Raw genomic sequence first — 21,533 nt, 5'->3', positions numbered from 1 at the left:
TCGGTTCTTTCTCTCTAGATCTATTTGGGATCGTACTTCATATTTTGAAAGATTACTTCGTCGGGTGAATTTACTTTTTACTTGAGTAGGTTTGATTTATATTTTTATGTGTTTCAAGTGACTAGAATTTCTTGATACTCAATATTTTTGTATTTTCGATCATTGTGATGTCCTTATCTTGGCCGATTTCAAGTTGCAGGTGCAGAGGAGATGTGAAGGAGAAAGTCCAAAGCCCGCCTTAAAAAGAGCAAGAAAAGAATTTCACATAAGTGGATGTGGATGAAGTTGTGAAGGCAGAAGACAATGAGAGCTACATGAAAATAAGAAGAGCTACTTAAGGTTTAATTATATATTATACAAAATAGATGTGGAAGACTTAATATATAAGTAATGATCTTGTTATACAAGGTTTATGTAATTTGTTGATATTTGGAATTTATTTGGAGGTTGTTGATATTTTAAGTTAATAATCTAATTTATATTAGGATTTGCAATGACATTACCAAATTTTATTGTATTTATGAATTTTCATATTTTAAGGGAAATTATAGATTAATAAATGGAAAAAAATAAAATTATATTTTTTTAAAAGATTATGAAGATTGCATAGTGTTTCAATAAGAGTTATGCAAGTGATATTATTTTTTAAGTCAAAGGGCTTCAATAACGTTTCTAGAAGTGCTATCTAAATAAACGTACTCGGATAATGCTTATACAGGTGTTACGTAACTGAAATGAACTTGTATAACATTAGCTTACATAGCACTTATAAGTGCTATGCAACCTAAAAAACATCTGCTATTTAAGTCGAAATATGTAGTAGTGTTTAAAATCAGACGGAAGTTTAATATATACTTCCTCATCGAGATCACCGTGTAAAAAGGCATTATGGATATCCATTTTATATAATTCCCAATTTTTTAATGCAGCAATGGCTAAAAAAGCCCGAATAGTCACCATCTTTGTCACGTGATTAAATATTTCATTATAATCAATACCTTCCACCTGATGATTCCCAAAATAACTAGTATAGCCTTCAGTATTTCAAATGTGCCATCTGAGTTATATTTAATTTTGTATACCATTTTTTTGTCAAGAGCTTTCTTCCCTGGAGGAAGCTACTTTATAGTCCATGTGCCATTATCTTCTAAAACTTGAATATCTTCTTGCATGACATTACACCACCCTGGGTCCTTCACAGCCTCCTTAAAAGATTGTGGCTCCACACCTGTAGTAATAGCTATAAGAAAATTTCGGTATTTAAAATAAAATTTATCACAACTTATATAATGCTCTATCAAAAAACGTGTACTCGAAGGAGAATCAAGAGTATAGGAAACATCTGATGGGAGTCTTCTGCAATCCTGTATGTGTTACAAAGTCCTTAAGTTTAGTTGATAGAAATTTTGTTCTCATTCCTCGACCCAATGTACTATCCAAAATAACATCAGGTACGTGTCCATCCATTCTAGAGGTCTCACCTGCTTGCATTTCACTAATTTCAGGATCATTTGTCACTGAATTTGGCGGTATGATAATATGATTAGGAGAACCTGAATTTGAGGATTTTTATCAATATCTCTGTTGTTTCATTTGGTGTATCGTAATACTAAAAAAATTATGAATCATCTATAACACTTTGTTTTCCATCAGAGGGGCATTTTAGCATTCACCAAATCGTTCTCAAAATAAGGAAAATTATTCTCATAAAATTTCACTTCACGAGACACGAAAAATTATTTATTCTCCAAATCATATAGCTCCATCTTTTTTTACTATGAAGGTAACCTACAAATACACACTTTCTACTATAACTTGCAAATTTATCACCTTTTTCTCGTCAATAATGAGCAAAACATAAACATCCAAATGCACGCAAAATATCATACGAGGGAGGAGAATCAAACAAAATTTCATACGGAGTCTTGTTTTGTAAAACACCAGAGGGCGTTCTATTAATTAAATGAGCTGCAGGCAAGATACTTTCTCACCAAAACATGATAGACAAATTCCCTTGAAATCTTAAAGCGCGTCCAACATTTAAAATATGACGATACTTTCTCTCACTCGTCTATTATCTTGAGAAGTACCTACACAACTAGTTTGAAATAATATACCATTCTCCAAAAAATAATTTTTCAGACTATTAAATTTTGTACCATTGTCACTGCGCATAATAATTATTTTTTGTGCGAACTGTCAGTCAACCATAACAATGAATCACATAAAATATTTAAGTACCTCTATTTTATCACTCAGCAAGAATACCCATAAAACACGAGAAAAATCTTCCACCAATATCAGAATACAACGAGCTCCACAAGATGAAGGTGTATTGTAAGGACCCCATAAATCGCAATGGATTAACTCAAAAATTCGTGTAGATTTATCATCACTTGTGGGATAACTTTCCCTATGTTGCTTTGCACGATGACACACTTGACATGTTGTATCCAAATATTCCCTCGAATTACCAAGCGAAGGAATTAATTTTATAACTTTTTCAGAAAGATGTCCCATCCGTTTATGCCACAATTCTATAAAAGAACTTAATTTTGAAAAAGTAATGTCATTCGATATATGCTGAAAATAATATATATCATCTTGTCTTTCACATATCCCAATAATCTCACTTGAATGAAGATCTTGTATAACACATGTGTCCGATGAAAATCGAATAAAACAATTTTGATCATCACTAAGTTTTGAAACAAAAAAATTTTTGCAAGTTAATTTGGGAACACAGAGGACCCAATTAAGACAAATTTTGTCTGAAAGTTGCATTGTTCCTTCTTTGATTGCTGCAACTTTCTCAACATTTGGCAAACATGGAACCACATATTTAAGATTCTTCAAACAAGATAAATTCTTGTTTATATGATTTGAAGCGTCGGTATCAATTATCCATCATTTATCATCACTTTCACTTTTTAACTGATATTCTATATTTTTTTATTTACCAAAAGCTGTAATTAATTATTGACTTTATTTTTTTCGAGAATCCGGGTAATAAGTATTCTCTATATTAATTTGTATATGTGAAAGTAAGGGTTACTTGACCTAGTTCTCATGTAATGTAATGATAAAATTGATAAAGGTGTTTTATATTTTCAATCATGTAATGTGATAATAATGTATTTGAAGGAATGTATATATACAATATTTTACCTTTGTAATAACTATCCAAAATATAATATCTATACTATTATATTAAATACGAAACAATGAAAATTTGGTTGGTAGTCGTTTTGGTCACTAAATTGAGAGCCGTTAGATATTATATGATCAAATTGATGAGAATCGTTAGATATAATTTTAAACATTATTATATAAGAAGGTTTAAGGTTCGAATCCCATCAGGAACTTATTAGAATTATAATTTACAACATTTGAATCCCAACAACAACATATTAAAATTATAATTTATAATATATAATAATTTAAACAAAATAAAATTATTGTGATTTATAATATATAATGATTAGAACAATTGTGCAGGTTATAGGCTAAGTATATTTAATATACTTTTCTAATAATCTATATCAGCATGTTAATCAGGAACGTAAGTGGGAGAACACATCAATTGTAAAAACAATTCTTGCGAATCACAAAAAGTAGAAAATTAAACTCTAAATAACTTTAGGGACTGCTTGGCAAATCTTATAAGCCAACCGGCAACAGCTTATTGACGAGTGTTTGTTGACCCAACTTATAAGTTGAATTTATAATTTATAAGCTGATAAGTTGAATGTTGGTAACGATATACTTTTTCTCAACTTATTTTTGATTTTTCATTTTTTGTCAATTATAATTTTGAAATATATATTTTTTAATATTAATCTAACTTAAAATATAAGAATTAAGATATTTATATTTAAAATTTATTTATTTTAGTTTATTTAAATAAAAAAAATTCCAACTTATAAGTTAAATTATCCAAATACTTGTATAACTTAATTATAAGTATTTATCAACTTATCATTTATGAGTAATTTATTCGGTTTAAGTTATAAATGGCTTATTTTAATATTTTTCAGATGGGTACTTAGTGTAACTTAATAACTATAAAAATATTAGGAGGGAAGGAAAGATAGTGCCCAAAATGTTGGCATGCAATGATGACATTGCCTGTCTATAAACATAAACAAAGTAACATGTGAGATGTTTACATGCATTTATATATATATATAACAGAGAGTGCGGAGAGGGGGAGGGTAGCTAGGGAGAGCGTAATTATAAAGAGATGATTATTAAAATGGACATATAAGAAAAATAATGGAAGAAGAGAGAAATAAGCTAAAAATATGTATGCATGACATGATGGTGTTTACCGACCTTTCTCCAGGACCCAAGACTCGTCCGAGAGAGAGAGAGTCAGGAATTAAGAGGGAGTAGACAGACGTGGCCTCGTAGGACGAACATTCCTCTTCACGCATATGCTTCCCACCATACCTGCAACACTGTACGGCCACTGAATTCATTGTTATTTGCCTAAACAGTAGATTAATTTTAATACTACTACCACTGCATTGTCTTTCTTTAATCGATACACCAGCTTTGTACAGACAGACCAATTAAGTGGTATCGTAGAAAATGGTCATACTAGTAATAGAGTCGAGTACATGATAATCACTAGTTGTAGTATTTAAAATTGCCAAGGAATGGATGCCTTGTCTTGGCTCATGCCCCTTTTTCCCTGAAAAGCTGATCACTATTCTTAATTTCCAGCTCCATCAACATTATCACATTCTTCTCTCGATCTGATCCTTTTTTGTATTATATAACACACACTACACACTAATATTCAGTCTTTAGAATCAAGTATTTTGTTAGATATGATTTACACTTCCTTTAACTCAAGGGTCCAATAGTTGCTTCGACTTATGTACATCAACTATCATGATGCTTCAACGTACGGGACATTAACAAAATATAACACTGCTGTTCAAAGTCGAATAGTTGATTTTTTTTTATACTGTCTAGTTAACGAGAGTCCTCTTGTTTTGTGTTAAAAACATAATGAGAATTTAATTGAAGGTAATTACTTTTTAGAAACGAAACCCGGAAGAAATAGATATGAACTAATATTGTAATCGGCCAACAGCCATTCAGCTTGTCGAATTTATTAACTAATTACTATCTAATCGGATTCATTAAATTCTTTTTAAACCTAACCGAGGCCCGATTATATGACATTATATTATTTACTCCATGAACTTAAATCTAAGAAATAAGATTATGTGCAGTGGTGGTTGGTGTTGTGTGTAATGTGTTAAACGGCATACTCGATACTCCTCCACTTTCATTCTTCCTCGGGCAGTAAATGGGTCTGCCTTGGTACAAAACTGATGTTTTGTACACTTCTAATGAGGTGAAAGAAAGTACAAGCTTATAAGATATTAATATATATATGGGTTTTGGTCCGCCACCCCGGGTGGTTGAGTACCCAGCGTTGGTTCATTGCGGGATGTGCATTAGTTCATTGTGGGATGTACATTACTTCATTGCGGGAGACCACACAGGATCTTTATGAACTAATTTTGTTTCGATAATAATGGAGTTAGAAACCATTTATTTTATGAATGTAGTATTGTTAAAATTATTTATTGATCGAAAGGTGTCGTCTTCCGAAAACTGGTCACAGACCTTTGTACTGCTAACATCGACATCAAGGTGATTTACATAGTTTAAGAAAATAAACGGCATGGTTCCGTTTATTTTTATAACTTACCAACCTGTTTCAACTAAATCTAAATCAACAACCAACCAACCAACAACCAATCAAAGCAACCACAGTCATGATCTAAATTAAACTCAACCAATCACCATCAAATCTAAACGCAATATCAATCCAGTAAACACAATCATAATCAATAACAAAGAAAACATGAAACAAATCCAAAATATATACAATCCAACATAAACTATAGTCCCATATTCCTCTGCTGGATCCCATAGTCACTTATCCATCTAGCGAGCCCTTTTGAAAGCTCCCAAGCTATGCAATACCGGAATGTCCAAATACCCAATCCAGGCTCCCAAATAGCATCTCTCAACGATATGCCATTAAGAATAGCATTCATGTACTTGCACACGTACACGCCAAAATCATGGGTATTGGCCTGCCTCGGCCGTTATTGTACGAAATGAACCTTCATCTTATGTCCATCAAATCTGCAAGGATCCAAGTAATGTAACATAGCTGGCACTATGCACTCCTACAAAGGTTTCATATAATTAGTAACTAACAATGACAAGTGTATGTAAATTGACTAGCAAAGTAATTACGAAGAATATAGAATACCATGGTATATATCGAGAGTAAATACTCTTAAGACTATCCCCCCATTCACCTAGAGGATCAACTAAAAGGAGTTTCTATTGTTTAATGTCCAGAATGAACAAAAACCAGCGAGCATCATTACAGCAATGGTAGAAAGCAAAGTCACAATCCAATAATCGTGGCCCAATGCGCTGGACTGCATATGAATCATATAAACTATGTAGACCGACCAACTACACATCTGAGAGTTCAGCTTCTGGATGGGCCTGCAATATTGAAACAATTATAAAAGATCAAATGAACTATAAGATCAAAGAGTTATCAATTATCATCGATTATCATTTCTTACTTTTTAAAGTTATGAATTATCATTAACTTACTAACTTACTTTATCAATAAAGAGTTAACTTACTTTTTAGTTATCAATTACCATTAACTTACTAACGCATGAACTAAAAAGTACTTTTTGTTTTACCTTCAAGTTCTTGCAATAATCTTTTAACAGCAGTTGCACGAAAAAAGTGAAGTTAAAGAGAACTTCTTAGCTGTGGGCTCCGGACCCGATATGGACTCCCTAACCTTCAACAACTTTATATAGGCATCCACGATATTGATGTCTACATCACATTCCGAGTTTAAGGTCTGGACAAAATCCCAAGTAAGCTCAGCAGTACCTCTGTGATTTCTCCAAATAAAATCATTCTTGTTACCCCACCAGTGCTTGTATAGCCAAAAAACTTTCCTGTTTTTCAATGGCCTCGTCATATCAGCACGCCGCCCAGGACCACCCCGCCTCAGTTTATCCTTCATCAGTGTCCATCTCTACGCCCTCTGGTAGCTCCGCATATCGTTCCCTTAATTTGTAAAGCTTGACCCCGTCCTTGTACATATCTCTACGCCCCACATCGTCCAATCTCGCATCCTGCCATTCCCTCATCCAATATGTATTCGGAGCGTCAAGCTCCCTATGAGTAACTGGACGATCCTTAACAGGGAGGCCCATAATCATGTATACATCCTCGAGGGTGATGGTCAACTCACCAAATGGAAAGTGAAAGGTGTTAGTCTCTAGCCTCCACCTGCAATTGCATTCATATACAAACATCACAAACATTGCCAATGATGATTCAAATAAATGAGAAAACTGATTATAAATTAGTACCTTTCGACTAAGGTCGTTATCAAACGAATATCGTTCTGAGGAACTAAACGATTGTTCGCGAAAGCCGAGAAACCCCATAGCCTCAGCAACTCACGCTGGGGATCAGAAAGTAGCCACTAGTGATGATTAGCTGTGTACTGCCGTACATCCAGCCTATCCCGCACACCTCTCGCCCATATGGCAGTACTAATATGATCATCCTGCATCGTCAGGAGTGATCTAACATTATGCATGCACTCATTCTCCATGGTATCAACAAAGTGCACAATAAAAAATTCAAACCCCAATCACATTATAATCAACAAAATCATCATAATTTCGATCAAATCATCATAATTTTGAATTAAACCCTATTTCAGAATTAAATCCTAATTAATTCGAATTAAACCCTAATTAATTTGAATTAAACCCTAATTTCGAATTATTATTTTAATTAATTAATTCGAATTAAATCATCACATAATCTACCCCTAATTTAAACCCTGATCATAATATAATCAACGCAATCATCACAATTTTGAACAAATTTCACATAAATTTAAATTTTCGAACAAAATCAAAGAAGAAAGGAACAAAATCACAATGTAATTCGAATTAAACCCTATTTTCGAATTATTGTTTTAATTAATTAATTGGAATTAAATCATCACATAATCGACCCCTAATTTAAACCCTAATCATATTATAATCAACACAATCATCACAATTTCGAACAAATTTCACAGAAATTCGAATTTTCGAACAAAATCAAACAAGAAAAGAACAAAATCACAATGTAATTCGAATTAAACCCTAATTTTGAATTATTATTTTAATTAATTAATTGGAATTAAATCATCAAATAATCTACCCATAATTTAAACCCTTATCATATTATAATCAACGCAATCATCACAATTTCGAACAAATTTCACAGAAATTCGAATTTACGAACAAAATCAAATAAAAAATGAACAAAATCACAATGTGATCAATGTGTGTATGTCGTGTGGTTCGCATTGTTTCATTGCGGAAGATGTAATCGTATATGTCTGTGTGTAATTGTATGTGTGTATCGATATAAGTGTGTATAAATGTGTGCATAACGAATCTTAGCCAGTTGATTAATCGCCTGAAATGTACTGAAATCGCCTTCAATTGCCAGAGAATCGATTCTAGGGTTTACAATTTTGATTTGGGGAAGAATATAAGTGTTTTCTAATCTAAACGAGTTAAACCGGGTCCCCGCCTGCCGCATCGAGACAATGCTGAAATGGGCAGTTCTGTAAATTCACGAATTTTAAGTAATTATTTGTTAAAATAAAGAATTTATTAATAGAAATATATAAATACAAAATAAAAATATAACAACCAAATAAAAAATAAATTAGGAATTTAAACTTCAATTAAAATTATTTCTACATTTATTAATTATTATTTAACAATTATTTCAAAATAAATTAAATTATTTCCAGCAATGGAGCAAAACGGGATCCGCAATGAAGCATTGCGGATTTTGCAATGAGTCAAGGCTGCAGTGGGTAGTTCTGTAATTTCATAAATTTTAAGTAATTATTTGTTAAAATAAATAATTTATAAATAGAAATATATAAATACAAAATAAAAAAATAACAATCAAACAATAAATAAATTAGGAATTTAAACATTAATTAAAATTATTTCTATATTTTTTATTTATTATTTTAAAATAAAACTAAACTAGTTCCAGCAATGAAGCAAAGCAGTTTCCGCAATGAAGCATTGCAAGGTTCGCAATGAGTCAAAGTGCAGTACTCCCGTAATATAACAATGCGGCATGTGGTTATTACAACCACCTGTGACTGTGGAAGAGCATCTTATATATATATAGGAATATATATATATATATATATATCGTAGCACTAAAATAAAAACCCTCTTATATAGAAAATCCTGAAAAATCATTATTTAAAAAATATGAAATATATAATTTATTTTATTTTTCATCATATTTAGTTATAAATTTTAATTATCAAGTTAAAAATCGAAACTATACAATTTTTTATTTAAAAAATTATTCAAATTAATGAAGAAGTTTAAATTAGTCTTATAGTAGAATGTAGAATCACACTTATTAAACATTATTCCATTGTAGAATCAAATTTAAAATTAAATAATTTTATTAAATTTTAATTGTTAAAATAATTATATATTCAAATATTATTGTTATTCTAAATTAGCATCGAATTTTATAGTTTTTGAAATAAAATTTTATGATTTGTGATGAGATTCTATAATAAAATCAATCTTCTCTGCGGTTCTCCATATAACATGATTATTCACGAAGTATATTTGTATATATATTTATATATACATACATATATATATATATATATATATATTTCATCTTTAGGGTCGGTTGCTATATATAATTTAAAATTTGTAATAAGGGATCCGATTTTTATGAGACTGAAATTTAGTTAATGGCATAAAATGTGTAATTAATATGTATTTGGTTATTTTTCACTTAATAATTAAAATAATTGTGTATCTTGATGTAAATGAATTTTTATTATTTCTACTTCTTTTGTGAAATTAATCATCGAAAGATAGAAGAACAAAGTGTAAATAGAAGTTCTTCCTCGTCATGTCTCCTCTAAAATTTTAAAATTCATTTCAGGGGTTTGATGTATGAATATTAAAATATAAAAAAAAAATTAACCTATAAGACTTTAATATATGTATATGGAATTACATCAATTTAAACTCATATCATAGTTTATAATGGGCAGTCAAATGTCTTTAATAAATCTCTTTTATATATAATAGGAGAACATGCACATAATTTTGATGAGATTAAAAAGTTTCATTGAAATTACAAGAGGAATTGAACCCGAGTTTTTACATTCATAAGCACATCACCTTACCACTACACCACACTGTTATTTATGTTTTCTATCATACACATAATGTGTGAGTGTCATAAATAGCGATAATTTATTTAACTTTAAATGTGATTACTAAAATATTTGTAGAGTTCGCTTTGGACAATTGAATTTGAGATATAAAATTAAGTATAATACATAAATGGATCATTCCCTTATTTATTAAACAATTTTTAATTTGAAAAATATGTCTCACACATTTTTAATATATATTTTTAATAAAAAATAAATTGTACATATAATTAATTTTTTTATATGTTGAAAAGAGATACACTTATATAAATAATATATATGTGTACTAAATATTTAGATAAGTTATCATTAACGTATTTCGATTTATTTCGAATTCAAAATTAGAAATTGACCCATTTTTCAAAAAAAAAAACTCGAAATTTGACTAAATAATCTGCCCGTAAATACCACGTCACTACCGAGGTTTAATTTAAATTACGAGTTCGACTAGAAAATCTTACCAACAAAGAAAAGTTTAGTGATATATTATGTTGGTAAAAATTAATATATTTGAAGTCTTTATGGAATCAAGTCAATCGATAATATGCATCAAAATTACTAGCTTCAAAATCAGAATTTTACCCATTTTAAAAAAATACTCAAAATTTGACAACATGACCCAGCCGAAAATACATCACCACTATCTAGGTTTAATAAATTTAAATTACGAGCTCGACGAGAATATCTTACCAATAAAGATAAATTTTATAATATCTTATATTAATAAAAATTAAGTTTTGAGGTCTTTATACGATCGAGTAAATTGATATTATGTATCAAAATTACTAATTGACTGGTTTTACATCATTACATCCAGAACTTGAACCAATATTCAAATATATTCAAATTTTGACATGACATGTCACAAGCTCTATAACGACTCGTATATTTTTATATTGTTTAAATGTGCAATTATTAAATAATTACATAAATAAAATAGGTTTGTGGGTTCTGTCAGGTGGATATTATTTTTGTTAATATTTTAATTAATTATGCGTGATCGTTGGTGTTCGTGTATTAATTGTATAATTCGTTGTGAAGCTGTGTTGTGTCACTTTTGTATTTAAAGGTGATTTTATTCAGAATTTATTTCCATAAATACTTGGGTTATCCCTAAAATCATTTTATGGCTTCATAATTTTATTAATTATTTTTAGGGATTTTTAAAATTGAGAAATCAATATTTTATTGATTATTTACCCTTAAATGATTTTCTGATTCTATTTATTTGTAAAATCCATATTAAATCCAGAAAAGTTTCAGAAATTATGAAACTTATATTTATTCAAGTTTGGAATATCCCGAGAATTTTAAAATTATTTTGGTAATTTTTGGGATAAAAATCACCTGCGCGTTGTTCCGTTTATTCGTTAAAAATGAGTATCTATTGTGTTTCAAAAAAATTATTTTAAAATTTTGAAAATTCTATTATTATTATTAACTTTTATTTATTTGTGATATTTTATAAAATATTATATTAATGCTCGGGTTTTAGTTACCCGTGAATTGCTCGTTACAACTAAAATGCGGGTCAAATAAATTTTGTTGCGGGGTTTATTTGATAAAGAAAAAATAAATAAATAAAACAAAAGGGGGGGCTGTTCCATTCGGGTATAACCCATCCTCTTCTTCAATCTCTCCTTCGACTCTCTTCTTTTTTAACACTCAAATCTCTCTTGTTCTCCCTTCTTATTTCCCCTCAATTCCCCCTGTTCTGGTAAGTGGCTGTGCCGCCTTTCGTTTTCCGGCGCCGCCCTCCTTGCTTCTCCGGCAAGGGGTGGTGGTGTGTGATGTAGGGGTTACAGTGGGTGTGAATATTGCGTGTGCGTGTATGTGATTGCGTGCGTGTGTGTGTTAATCGTGGTGTGTGTGTGTTAATCGTGGTGTGTGTGTATTCTATGTGGGTGATTCGTGTTGTGTTGGTTGAGTTATTTTCCGGTTAGTTTTTCTGAGCTCCTGAGCGTACAGCTCTGTTCTCCTTCCGCGGTGTTTTCCGGCTTATGTTTCGTTTCCAGTTACTTTGTTGCCTGATTTTTCTTTGCCAACGCGTGTACGCGCGTGGCCTGAGTTGAATAACTTCTGATTTGTTTTATTGGTTATTCCTGATGAAACTATTCGGTGTTTACAGAATTTAATTTTTTTCAAATCGGTAGAATCCGTAAGGAAACCCGAAATTTATCGGGTACCGACGAATTTTACCGCCGTCGGCGATGAGCCTCAGCGAGCCGACGGTGGACTATGATGAATATTCTGAGTCCTACAATTTAAAATAAAAAATACGATTTAAAATGCGAGTTGCGAGTAAAACTATAAAATGCGATTAAAATTATAAAACACGACTAATCATTAGTAATTGTATTTAATTGATAATTGAGAATTTTGGGACTGATATTTATGGCTGAAATCGGTGGTTCGGTTTGGATTGCGATTGATTGTAGTTATGTTTGTTTGGTCGTCGGGATGTTCGACGGGTAGTCCGATAAATAAAGGAGGTGTTGCCCGATTTCCGGAAAATTAAATTACGGGAATACGAGGCCGTACCCAATGAATATCGGAATGTTGATCAGTTATATTAACGTACCATATACGAAATCTGATTATGTGTTGTGATGAAATATTTTACGAAAATCGATGACCCTAGTTTCATAAAAGGATAAATATACCTATTTTTCAAAAACGAACACCGAACCGACTTTCGAAGACGTGAACCCTAATTGGTACGTGTATTATTATATGAAGTATTACGAGTCGGGTTTTGTTAACATTCGGGTAGATGGTTAGCGAGGATATGTCAAGCATAATCGAAGGTCTAAGTTAGGGTGTTTCGACTTTGTAGGTGCTAGTCGGAAAGCCCAAGAGTTGGCGTTGGATAGCCTAGAGGGCAGTCGACGAGCTCAGTAAGGTTCCAATCGAAGGACCTGAGTGTTGAAGTCGAATCCAGGGTAATCTAGCGGTTAGACGTTAAAGCCTGAGCATCCCTGTCGGCTCAAGGTCAATCGGTATTAGTTGTAAAGCTCTGTAAGGCAAGTATCCCTGAACAAATCTTTTACAGTTCGGTACTATATGAATAATTATTGATTTACCTTTACGTACTGGAACAGAACGATTTAAGTTACGTATCCCCTAGGTTTCAAATTGTTTTGTTAACTTGGTTTTGGGGGAAAAGTAACTTCTGACAATACCTATCTCTAAGTTTTGAATAAAATGAAAATGTTTTGGGAAAATGTGATGTGTTATAATTGTTTTGACAAGAGATAGGTAAGTGATTTGGAAAACTGGATAAAAATGATCAGATAATTGGATGAGTGTGCGCAAAAGGCCGTAACGGCCTGGAAGTTAGCGTAAGAGGCGAAGTGTTTGCGCACCCTATTATAACCACCAGCCCAGCGTGACAGAGACCTAGCTAGTCTCTGAGTTCCTGAACAAGTTTCATAGGATAGCCTGATCAGCTGTCTCACCAGGGATCATCCAATACTTTTATATCTGAGCAAGTGATTTTGAGGTTCCCGGAGAGGAACAAATTGTATAGGTCCCGTAATGGGACAAATGGTTTATGGGTCCTGCGATGAGACGGAAGATTTTAAAATGAAAGAAGCATGGTAAAATAAAAATTGATATTTATGCACAGCACATAACTAATGATTTGGTTTTACAGAGCATGCTAGTTTTGATATACAGTTCACACATGTTTTACCGATTTTCTAGCAAGTTATGATTTCTGTTCCTATAATTATTTATTACAAAACTGTTTTTGATTATTATTCATATAGTGGTACTGCTAAGCAATTGATTGCTCACCCTTGCAAAATGTTTTATATATGTATTGTAGATGTCTAGGGGATTCTTCCGCGATAGTCAGGGCAGGGTTCCATTTTCTTCCGTGTCAGGCTCCTCTGAGGTTGTTGTGTTGGAGCAAAGATGGTCTACTGAGTTGCTGTATTAAGTTAGTTGCGTCAGGATGGTTTGTGTTAAGTCATTTTTGTAATAGTTGTGATCTAAATCATACTTAAACCTGGAAAAGGTCTTGGAAAGGGGTCGTGGTTATGTATTATTAATGAGTTGGACTGAATTATGATTGTTATTGTTGATGTTAATGACGTAAACTCCTGACCCTGGGGTTGAGGTCGTCACAGTTGGTATCAGAGCCACAGGTTTGAGTCCCTGATTTAGGTTAGGAATAGAGTCAGAAGAGTGCAAGAAGGTTTATTCTATATAGATATGAGTCAGCAACTCAACCAGGGGAGCGAGTCTGTGAGTTTAGTCAAGGGTTCGAAGGCGTAACCCTAATGTCTGTGGAGGATTGGCTGGAACTGCCCTAGCTTTTAGTAAGTCTCCCTTATATATAGGTATCATTGGCAATGTCTAGTTGAGGTTTCTAGTTTTCCTTCTCAAGCGAGCGAATCTGACCGTGAAAGTTCAGTTAGAAGGGTAATAGTCAGCGGCTGCCACGACAGCCGAGTTTCATAGTGAATGTGGATCAGTACTGAGGTTTATACCTTGAACCCTTATATTTCTTTCCTCGGAGGTTCTATCGGTTGATTGGGGCAAACAATACATATGATGTGCTTATTTGTCTGTGTGACAAAGGGTCTGGTGGGACGCCACCGAAATATGTGTTATAAACTGTATGGTACTAATACTGGCCATCTTACGTACTTGTATGGTTGCTCCCAGTCATATCCGCATTTCCTTCATGTTTCTTTTAGAATGAATTATCCTGATTTCGAAATTTTATTTGGTATTTTATGGCAATGAATTTCCTTCGGTAATCACTGTGGTTAGATTGTCCTAGTTATGGAAAGTAAGCGAAGAATTGACCGTCAGGAGATATAAAATTTCTGTATTTGGTTGCTATTTTGGAATAACGATAACATAAAGGATTTATGATCCATTGGAAAAGATTGTTGTCTTAGAAAAGTTAATTCAGTGGTTGTCGAGTCTATGGCAAATGATAGGGAACCGCCTTTAGAAGAATGGTTGGCTGAAACTTGAACTAGTAGGCCTAGCAGAGGTCTTTAAGTTGACCTAGTTTGCGAGGTTGCTTGTTGGTAATGGTGGCTGAAATAGCCAACCCCGTTTTATTATGTTGGTTAGTGATACATATGGTTATTAACATGTTATGTGTCACAGTATTGTGTACCGTGGAGTGGAGTGGTGAAAGATGGTTAGTATACTTGTTGGTGGTTTGGTTGATGTTGATAGATTGATATGGTTGTTAGTTGATTGTTGGTGTCGGCTCGAGTCCGACCGGTAGTCAGTAATATAGAGGAAATGCTGCCCAAATTCTTGGAAAATACCCTACTTTTAAAGATACAACGTATACTATAATGTGTTAGTAGTGTTTCAGATGATACTCCAATTGGTCAATTAAAAGGAAGAGTTGGTTAATTTTATCAGTTAATGGTCAGTTATATAGAAGTCGGTTCCAATTATTTGAAGTTAAATGCTAACGTGGCTTTTAAATTCGAAAACAAAGAATGTTCAATATTTCAAATGCGGTCATAAGGGTCAGGCTGCGTTGGAGTGTAATCCAGAAAATCTAGGAGTTATTTGCTACCATTATAGGAAGGTTGGGCATATTGCAAGGAATTGTGGAATGGTTACCCAAAGTATTACATCCCAAGGGCCAATACCCAGCACGGCTAGAGGCAGAACTTCCCGAGTAACCAAAAGATCGAGCGGTTAGAATTCGGACATAGTGTAGCTGATCTGACACCCTTAAAGCTAGATGAGTTTGATACGATTTTAGTAACGAATTGGTTGTCCTGTCACAAGGCAAAGATTAATTCGGGAAAAGCGAATAGTAAAGTGTATGGAAGTCACTAGTGGGATGAATTGCTAAAGGAAGGAGCAAGATAAGAAGCTCTTCCAATCATGCGAAGAAAGAAGTTAATAAGCTAAGGGTATCAAGTAGATCTACCATGTGTCAAGATACGAAGAAGAAAATGCTTGAGTTGAGGAAAGTTGAGTGATATATGAATGCCTAGAGTTCTTTGAAGATTAGTGGGACGAAATAATTAGCTCGATAATTGTAAAAGATATTAGTAAGAAAGGTGAGCATACCAGATATAGTCCCTTGGGTTATGCCGGAAATGTTGCTGAAAAGAAGAATGAAATGATAAGAATGTGTAATGATTATCGGGAGTTTAATAAAATGGAGAACAAGAATCAGTATCCCTATCAAGAATTGATTAATTATGTAACCTAATTCAAGGAGTGTGTTATTTCTGGGGGATTGACTCAAGATCCATCCTGAGAACGTATCGAAGACTGCAGTTAAAAATGAAATATGGGCATCACAATTTTTGATAATGTTATTTGGATTAATAGATGTATCAGTTAGTGAACATGGTGTATAAGGAGTTCTTGAATAAGCATGATGGTATTTATTGATAATATCCTCAGCTATCCAAGGACCAAGGATGTCCATGTGAAACGCCAAAGGATTTCCCTACGAAGATTAGAAGGAAAACAACTATATATTAAGTTTCAAGTATGAATTTTGACTGAGAATAACAAATGATTCCGATTATTCCATTAACGAACATTTAAGCAATGCCGGTGTAGTAACAGATGCCCTGAATAGAAGGAAATGATTGAATGTGATTAAAATCGCTAAGGAGTTAATAAAGGAATAGGGAAAAAGTGGAATGTGAAGTTCAAATATCTGAAGGTGAGAAGAAGTGAAGATATGAAATTACTTTCCAGTCTTAACTGATGGAGAGAAGCAAGAGTTGTTCGAGTATTTGGAAACCAAATTGAAAATGAGCACCGCTTATCATGTGTAGATGAAAGGTCGAAGTGAAAGGACGATTCAGGCAATATAAGGTATGTTGAGAGTATATAGTTTGAATCTAAAAGGAAACTGTGGTAATCACCTACCATTGATTGAGTCCTCTATGTTAATAATTATCATGTTAGTAGGGAATGCTACTTGCGAAGCCCTGTGTGAGCATAAGTGTGAGTTTCCCTCTATTGAAAGAAAGTGGGAGTAGAAATGTTGCAAATCCTGAGTAAAGTCAGCGCACCAAGGACGTAGTGGTGTTGATTCGAAAAAGAGTTGATGCAGTTTGGGATGGACAAAGAAAGAAGACGGATTTGCATCGAAAGAATATAAATATAAAAGGAGGATCGTGGGTATTAACAAAAATTTCACTTTGAAAGAAGTTGGTTGGGTTTAGTTAGAAGGAGCGAGTTGAGCCCTAAATATATGTACACGTTGGAGGTATCGAGAAAGATAGATTAAGTGCTCATGACTTAGCATTGCCATTACAGTTGTAGACCCTTATAATGTGTTCTGCATGTCATTGTTAAAGCGATATGTTCTTGATTCGAACCAAATCGTTGAGTAGGAGCCAACGGGCTCTTGTCCAAATTGTTCTGCATGGAATGATCGACTCAGATCCTATATCGTTATGTGCGAGTCCTTAGGAATAAGATTATATCCGTAGTAAGTGTGCTTTGAATGAATCCTCGAATAGAAGAATCTACTTAGGATTTAGAGTCAGATATGCTTGACAAATATCCTCACTTGTTTGGTTAAAAATCAGATTCTGAGGACAGAATCTTTTTAAGGGGGGAAGATTATAACGACTCGTATATTTTTATATTGTTTAAATGTGCAATTATTAAATAATTACATAAATAAAATAGGTTTGTGGAATCTGTCAGCTGGATATTATTTTTGTTAATATTTTAATTAATTATGCGTGATCGTTGGTGTTCCTGTATTAATTGTATAATTCGCTGTGAAGCTGTGTTGTGTCACTTTTGTATTTAAAGGTGATTTTATTCAGAATTTATTTCCATAAATACTTGGGTTATCCCTAAAATTATTTTATGGCTTCATAATTTTATTAATTATTTTTAGGGGTTTTTAAAATTGAGAAATCAATATTTTATTAATTATTTACCCTTAGATGATTTTCTGATTGTATTTATTTGTAAAATCCATATTAAATCCAGAAAAGTTTCAGAAATTATAAAACTTATAATTCAAGTTTGGAATATCCCGAGAATTTTAAAATTATTTTGGTAATTTTTGGGATAAAAATCACATGCGCGTTGTTTCGTTTATTCGTTAAAAACGAGTATCTATTGTGTTTCAAAAAAATTATTTTAAAATTTTGAAAATTCTATTATTATTAACTTTTATTTATGTGTGATATTTTATAAAATATTATATTAATGCTCGGGTTTTAGTTACCTGTGAATTGCTCGTTACAGCTAAAATGCGGGTCAGATAAATTTTGTTGCGGGGTTTATTTGATAAAGAAGAAATAAATAAATAAATAAAACAAAATGGGGGGGGGATGTTCCATTTGGGTATAACCCGTCCACTTCTCCAATCTCTCCTTCGACTCTCTTCTTCTCTAACACTCAAATCTCTCCTGATCTCCCTTCTTATTTCCCCTCGATTCCCCCTGTTCTGGTAAGTGGCTGTGCCGCCTTTCGTTTTCTGGCGCCGCCCTCCTTGCTTCTCCGTCGAGGGGTGGTGGTGTGTGATGTAGGCGTTATTGTGGGTGTCAATATTGCGTGTGCGTGTGTGTGATTGCGTGCGTGTGTGTGTTAATCGTGGTGTGTGTGTGTTAATCGTGCTGTGTGTGTGTATTCTATGTGGGTGATTCGTGTTGTGTTGGTTGAGTTATTTTCCAGTTAGTTTTTCTAAGCTCCTGAGCGTACTGCTCTGTTCTCCTTCCGCGATATTTTTCGGCTTATGCTTCGTTTCCAGTTACTTTGTTGCCTTATTTTTCTTTGCCGACGCGTGTACGCGCATAGCCTGAATTGAATAACTTTTGATTTGTTTTGTTGGTTATTCCTGATGAAACTATTCGGTGTTTACAGAATTAAATTTTTAAAAATCGGTAGAATCCGTAAGGAAACCCGAAATTTATCGGGTACCGACGAATTTTACCGCTGTCGGCGATGAGCCTCAGCGAGCCAACGGTGGACTATGATGAATTTTCTGAGTCCTACAATTTAAAATAAAAAATATGATTTAAAATGCGAGTTGCGAATAAAACTATAAAATGCGATTAAAATTATAAAACACGACTAATCATTAGTAATTGTATTTAATTGATAATTGAGAATTTTGGGACTGATATTGATGGCTGAAATCGGTGGTTAGGTTTGGATTGCGATTGATTGTAGTTGTGTTTGTTTGGACGTCGGGATGTTCGACGGGTAGTCCGATAAATAAAGGAGGTGTTGCCCGATTTCCGGAAAATTAAATTACGGGAATACGAGGCCGTACCCAATGACTATCGGAACGTTGATCAGTTATATTAACGTACTTTATACGAAATCTGATTATGTGTTGTGATGAAATATTTTACGAAAATCGATGACCCTAGTTTCATAAAAGGATAAATATACCTATTTTCCGAAAACGAACACCGAACCGACTTTCGAAGACGTGAACCCTAATTGGTACGTGTATTATTATATGAAGTATTACGAGTCGGGTTTTGTTAACATTCGGGTAGATGGTTAGCGAGGATATGTGAAGCTTAATCGAAGGTCTAAGTTAGGGTGTTTCGACTTTGTAGGTGCTAGTCGGAAAGCCCAAGAGTTGGCGTTGGATAGCCTAGTGGACAGTCGACGAGCTCAGTAAGGTTCCAATCGAAGGACCTGAGTGTTGAAGTCGAATCTAGGGTAATCTAGCGGTTAGACGTTAAAGCCTGAGCATCCGTGTCGGCTCAAGGTCAATCGGTATTAGTTGTAAAGCTCTGCAAGGTAAGTACCCCTGAACAAATCTTTTACAGTTCAGTACTATATGAATAATTATTGATTTACATTTACGTACTGGAACAGAACGATTTAAGTTACGTATCCCCTAGGTTTCAAATTGTTTTGTTAACTTGGTTTTGGGGGAAAAGTAACTTCTGACAATACCTATCTCTATGTTTTGAATAAAATGAAAATGTTTTGGGAAAATGTGCTGTGTTATAATTATTTTGACAATAGATAGGTAAGTGATTTGGAAAGCTGGATAAAAATGATCAGATAATTGGATGAGTGTGCGCAAAAGGCCGTAACGGCCTGGAAGTTAGCGTAAGAGGCGAAGTGGTTGCGCACCCTATTATAACCACCAGCGCAGCGTGACAGAGACCTAGCTAGTCTCTGAGTTCCTGAACAAGTTTCATAGGATAGCCTGATCAGCTGTCTCACCAGGGATCATCCAATACTTTTATATCTGAGCAAGTGATTTTGAGGTTCCCGGAGAGGAACAAATTGTATAGGTCCTGTAATGGGACAAATGGTTTATGGGTCCTGCGATGGGACGGAAGATTTTAAAATGAAAGAAGCATGCTAAAATAAAAATTGATATTTATGCACAGCACACAACTAATGATTTGGTTTTACAGAGCATGCTAGTTTTGATATCCAGTTCACACATGTTTTACTTGTTTTCTAGCAAGTTATAATTTCTGTTCCTATAATTGTTTATCACAAAACTGTTTTTGATTATTATTCATATAGTGGTACTGCTGAGCAATTGATTGCTCACCCTTGCAAAATATTTTATATATGTATTGCAGATGTCTAGGGGATTCTTCCGCGATAGTCAGGGCAGGGTTCCATTTTCTTCCGTGTCAGGCTCCTCTGAGGTTGTTGTGTTGGACCAAAGATGGTCTACTGAGTTGCTGTATTAAGTTAGTTGCGTCAGGATGGTTTGTGTTAAGTCAGTTTTGTAATAGTTGTGATCTAAATCATACTTAAACCTGGAAAAGGTCTTGGAAAGGGGTCGTGGTTATGTATTATTAATGAGTTGGACTGAATTATGATTGTTATTGTTGATGTTAATGACGTCAACTCCTGACCCTGGGGTTGAGGCCGTCACAAGCTCTGTTAAAACTATGAAGATATACTAAATCGATTTATTTATTAATGTTTCATTTTAAAAAAATTGGGTTTAAAATATTATTTAATGATGATAAATTTATAAAGAGGTGCTCTTAAATTCCTATTTTTTCATTCTTTTTAGAAAAAATTAAACCGCAACTATAAAGTAAAATTAATAATTTTCATTAACATGTTATTTGAAAAATGGTAAGAAATTTAATGCTTCTTCCAAAAAAATAGTTTATTTATTGTATTATTTAATTAAATATATATTTATATTCAAATATTTGTGAGAAAAATCCTAAATTTTATATTATTCAATTTG

Source organism: Apium graveolens, chromosome 5 (assembly GCF_009905375.1).
Source record: "Apium graveolens cultivar Ventura chromosome 5, ASM990537v1, whole genome shotgun sequence".
Taxonomy (NCBI): Eukaryota; Viridiplantae; Streptophyta; class Magnoliopsida; order Apiales; family Apiaceae; genus Apium; species Apium graveolens.
Note: the sequence above shows the minus strand (reverse complement) of the source record.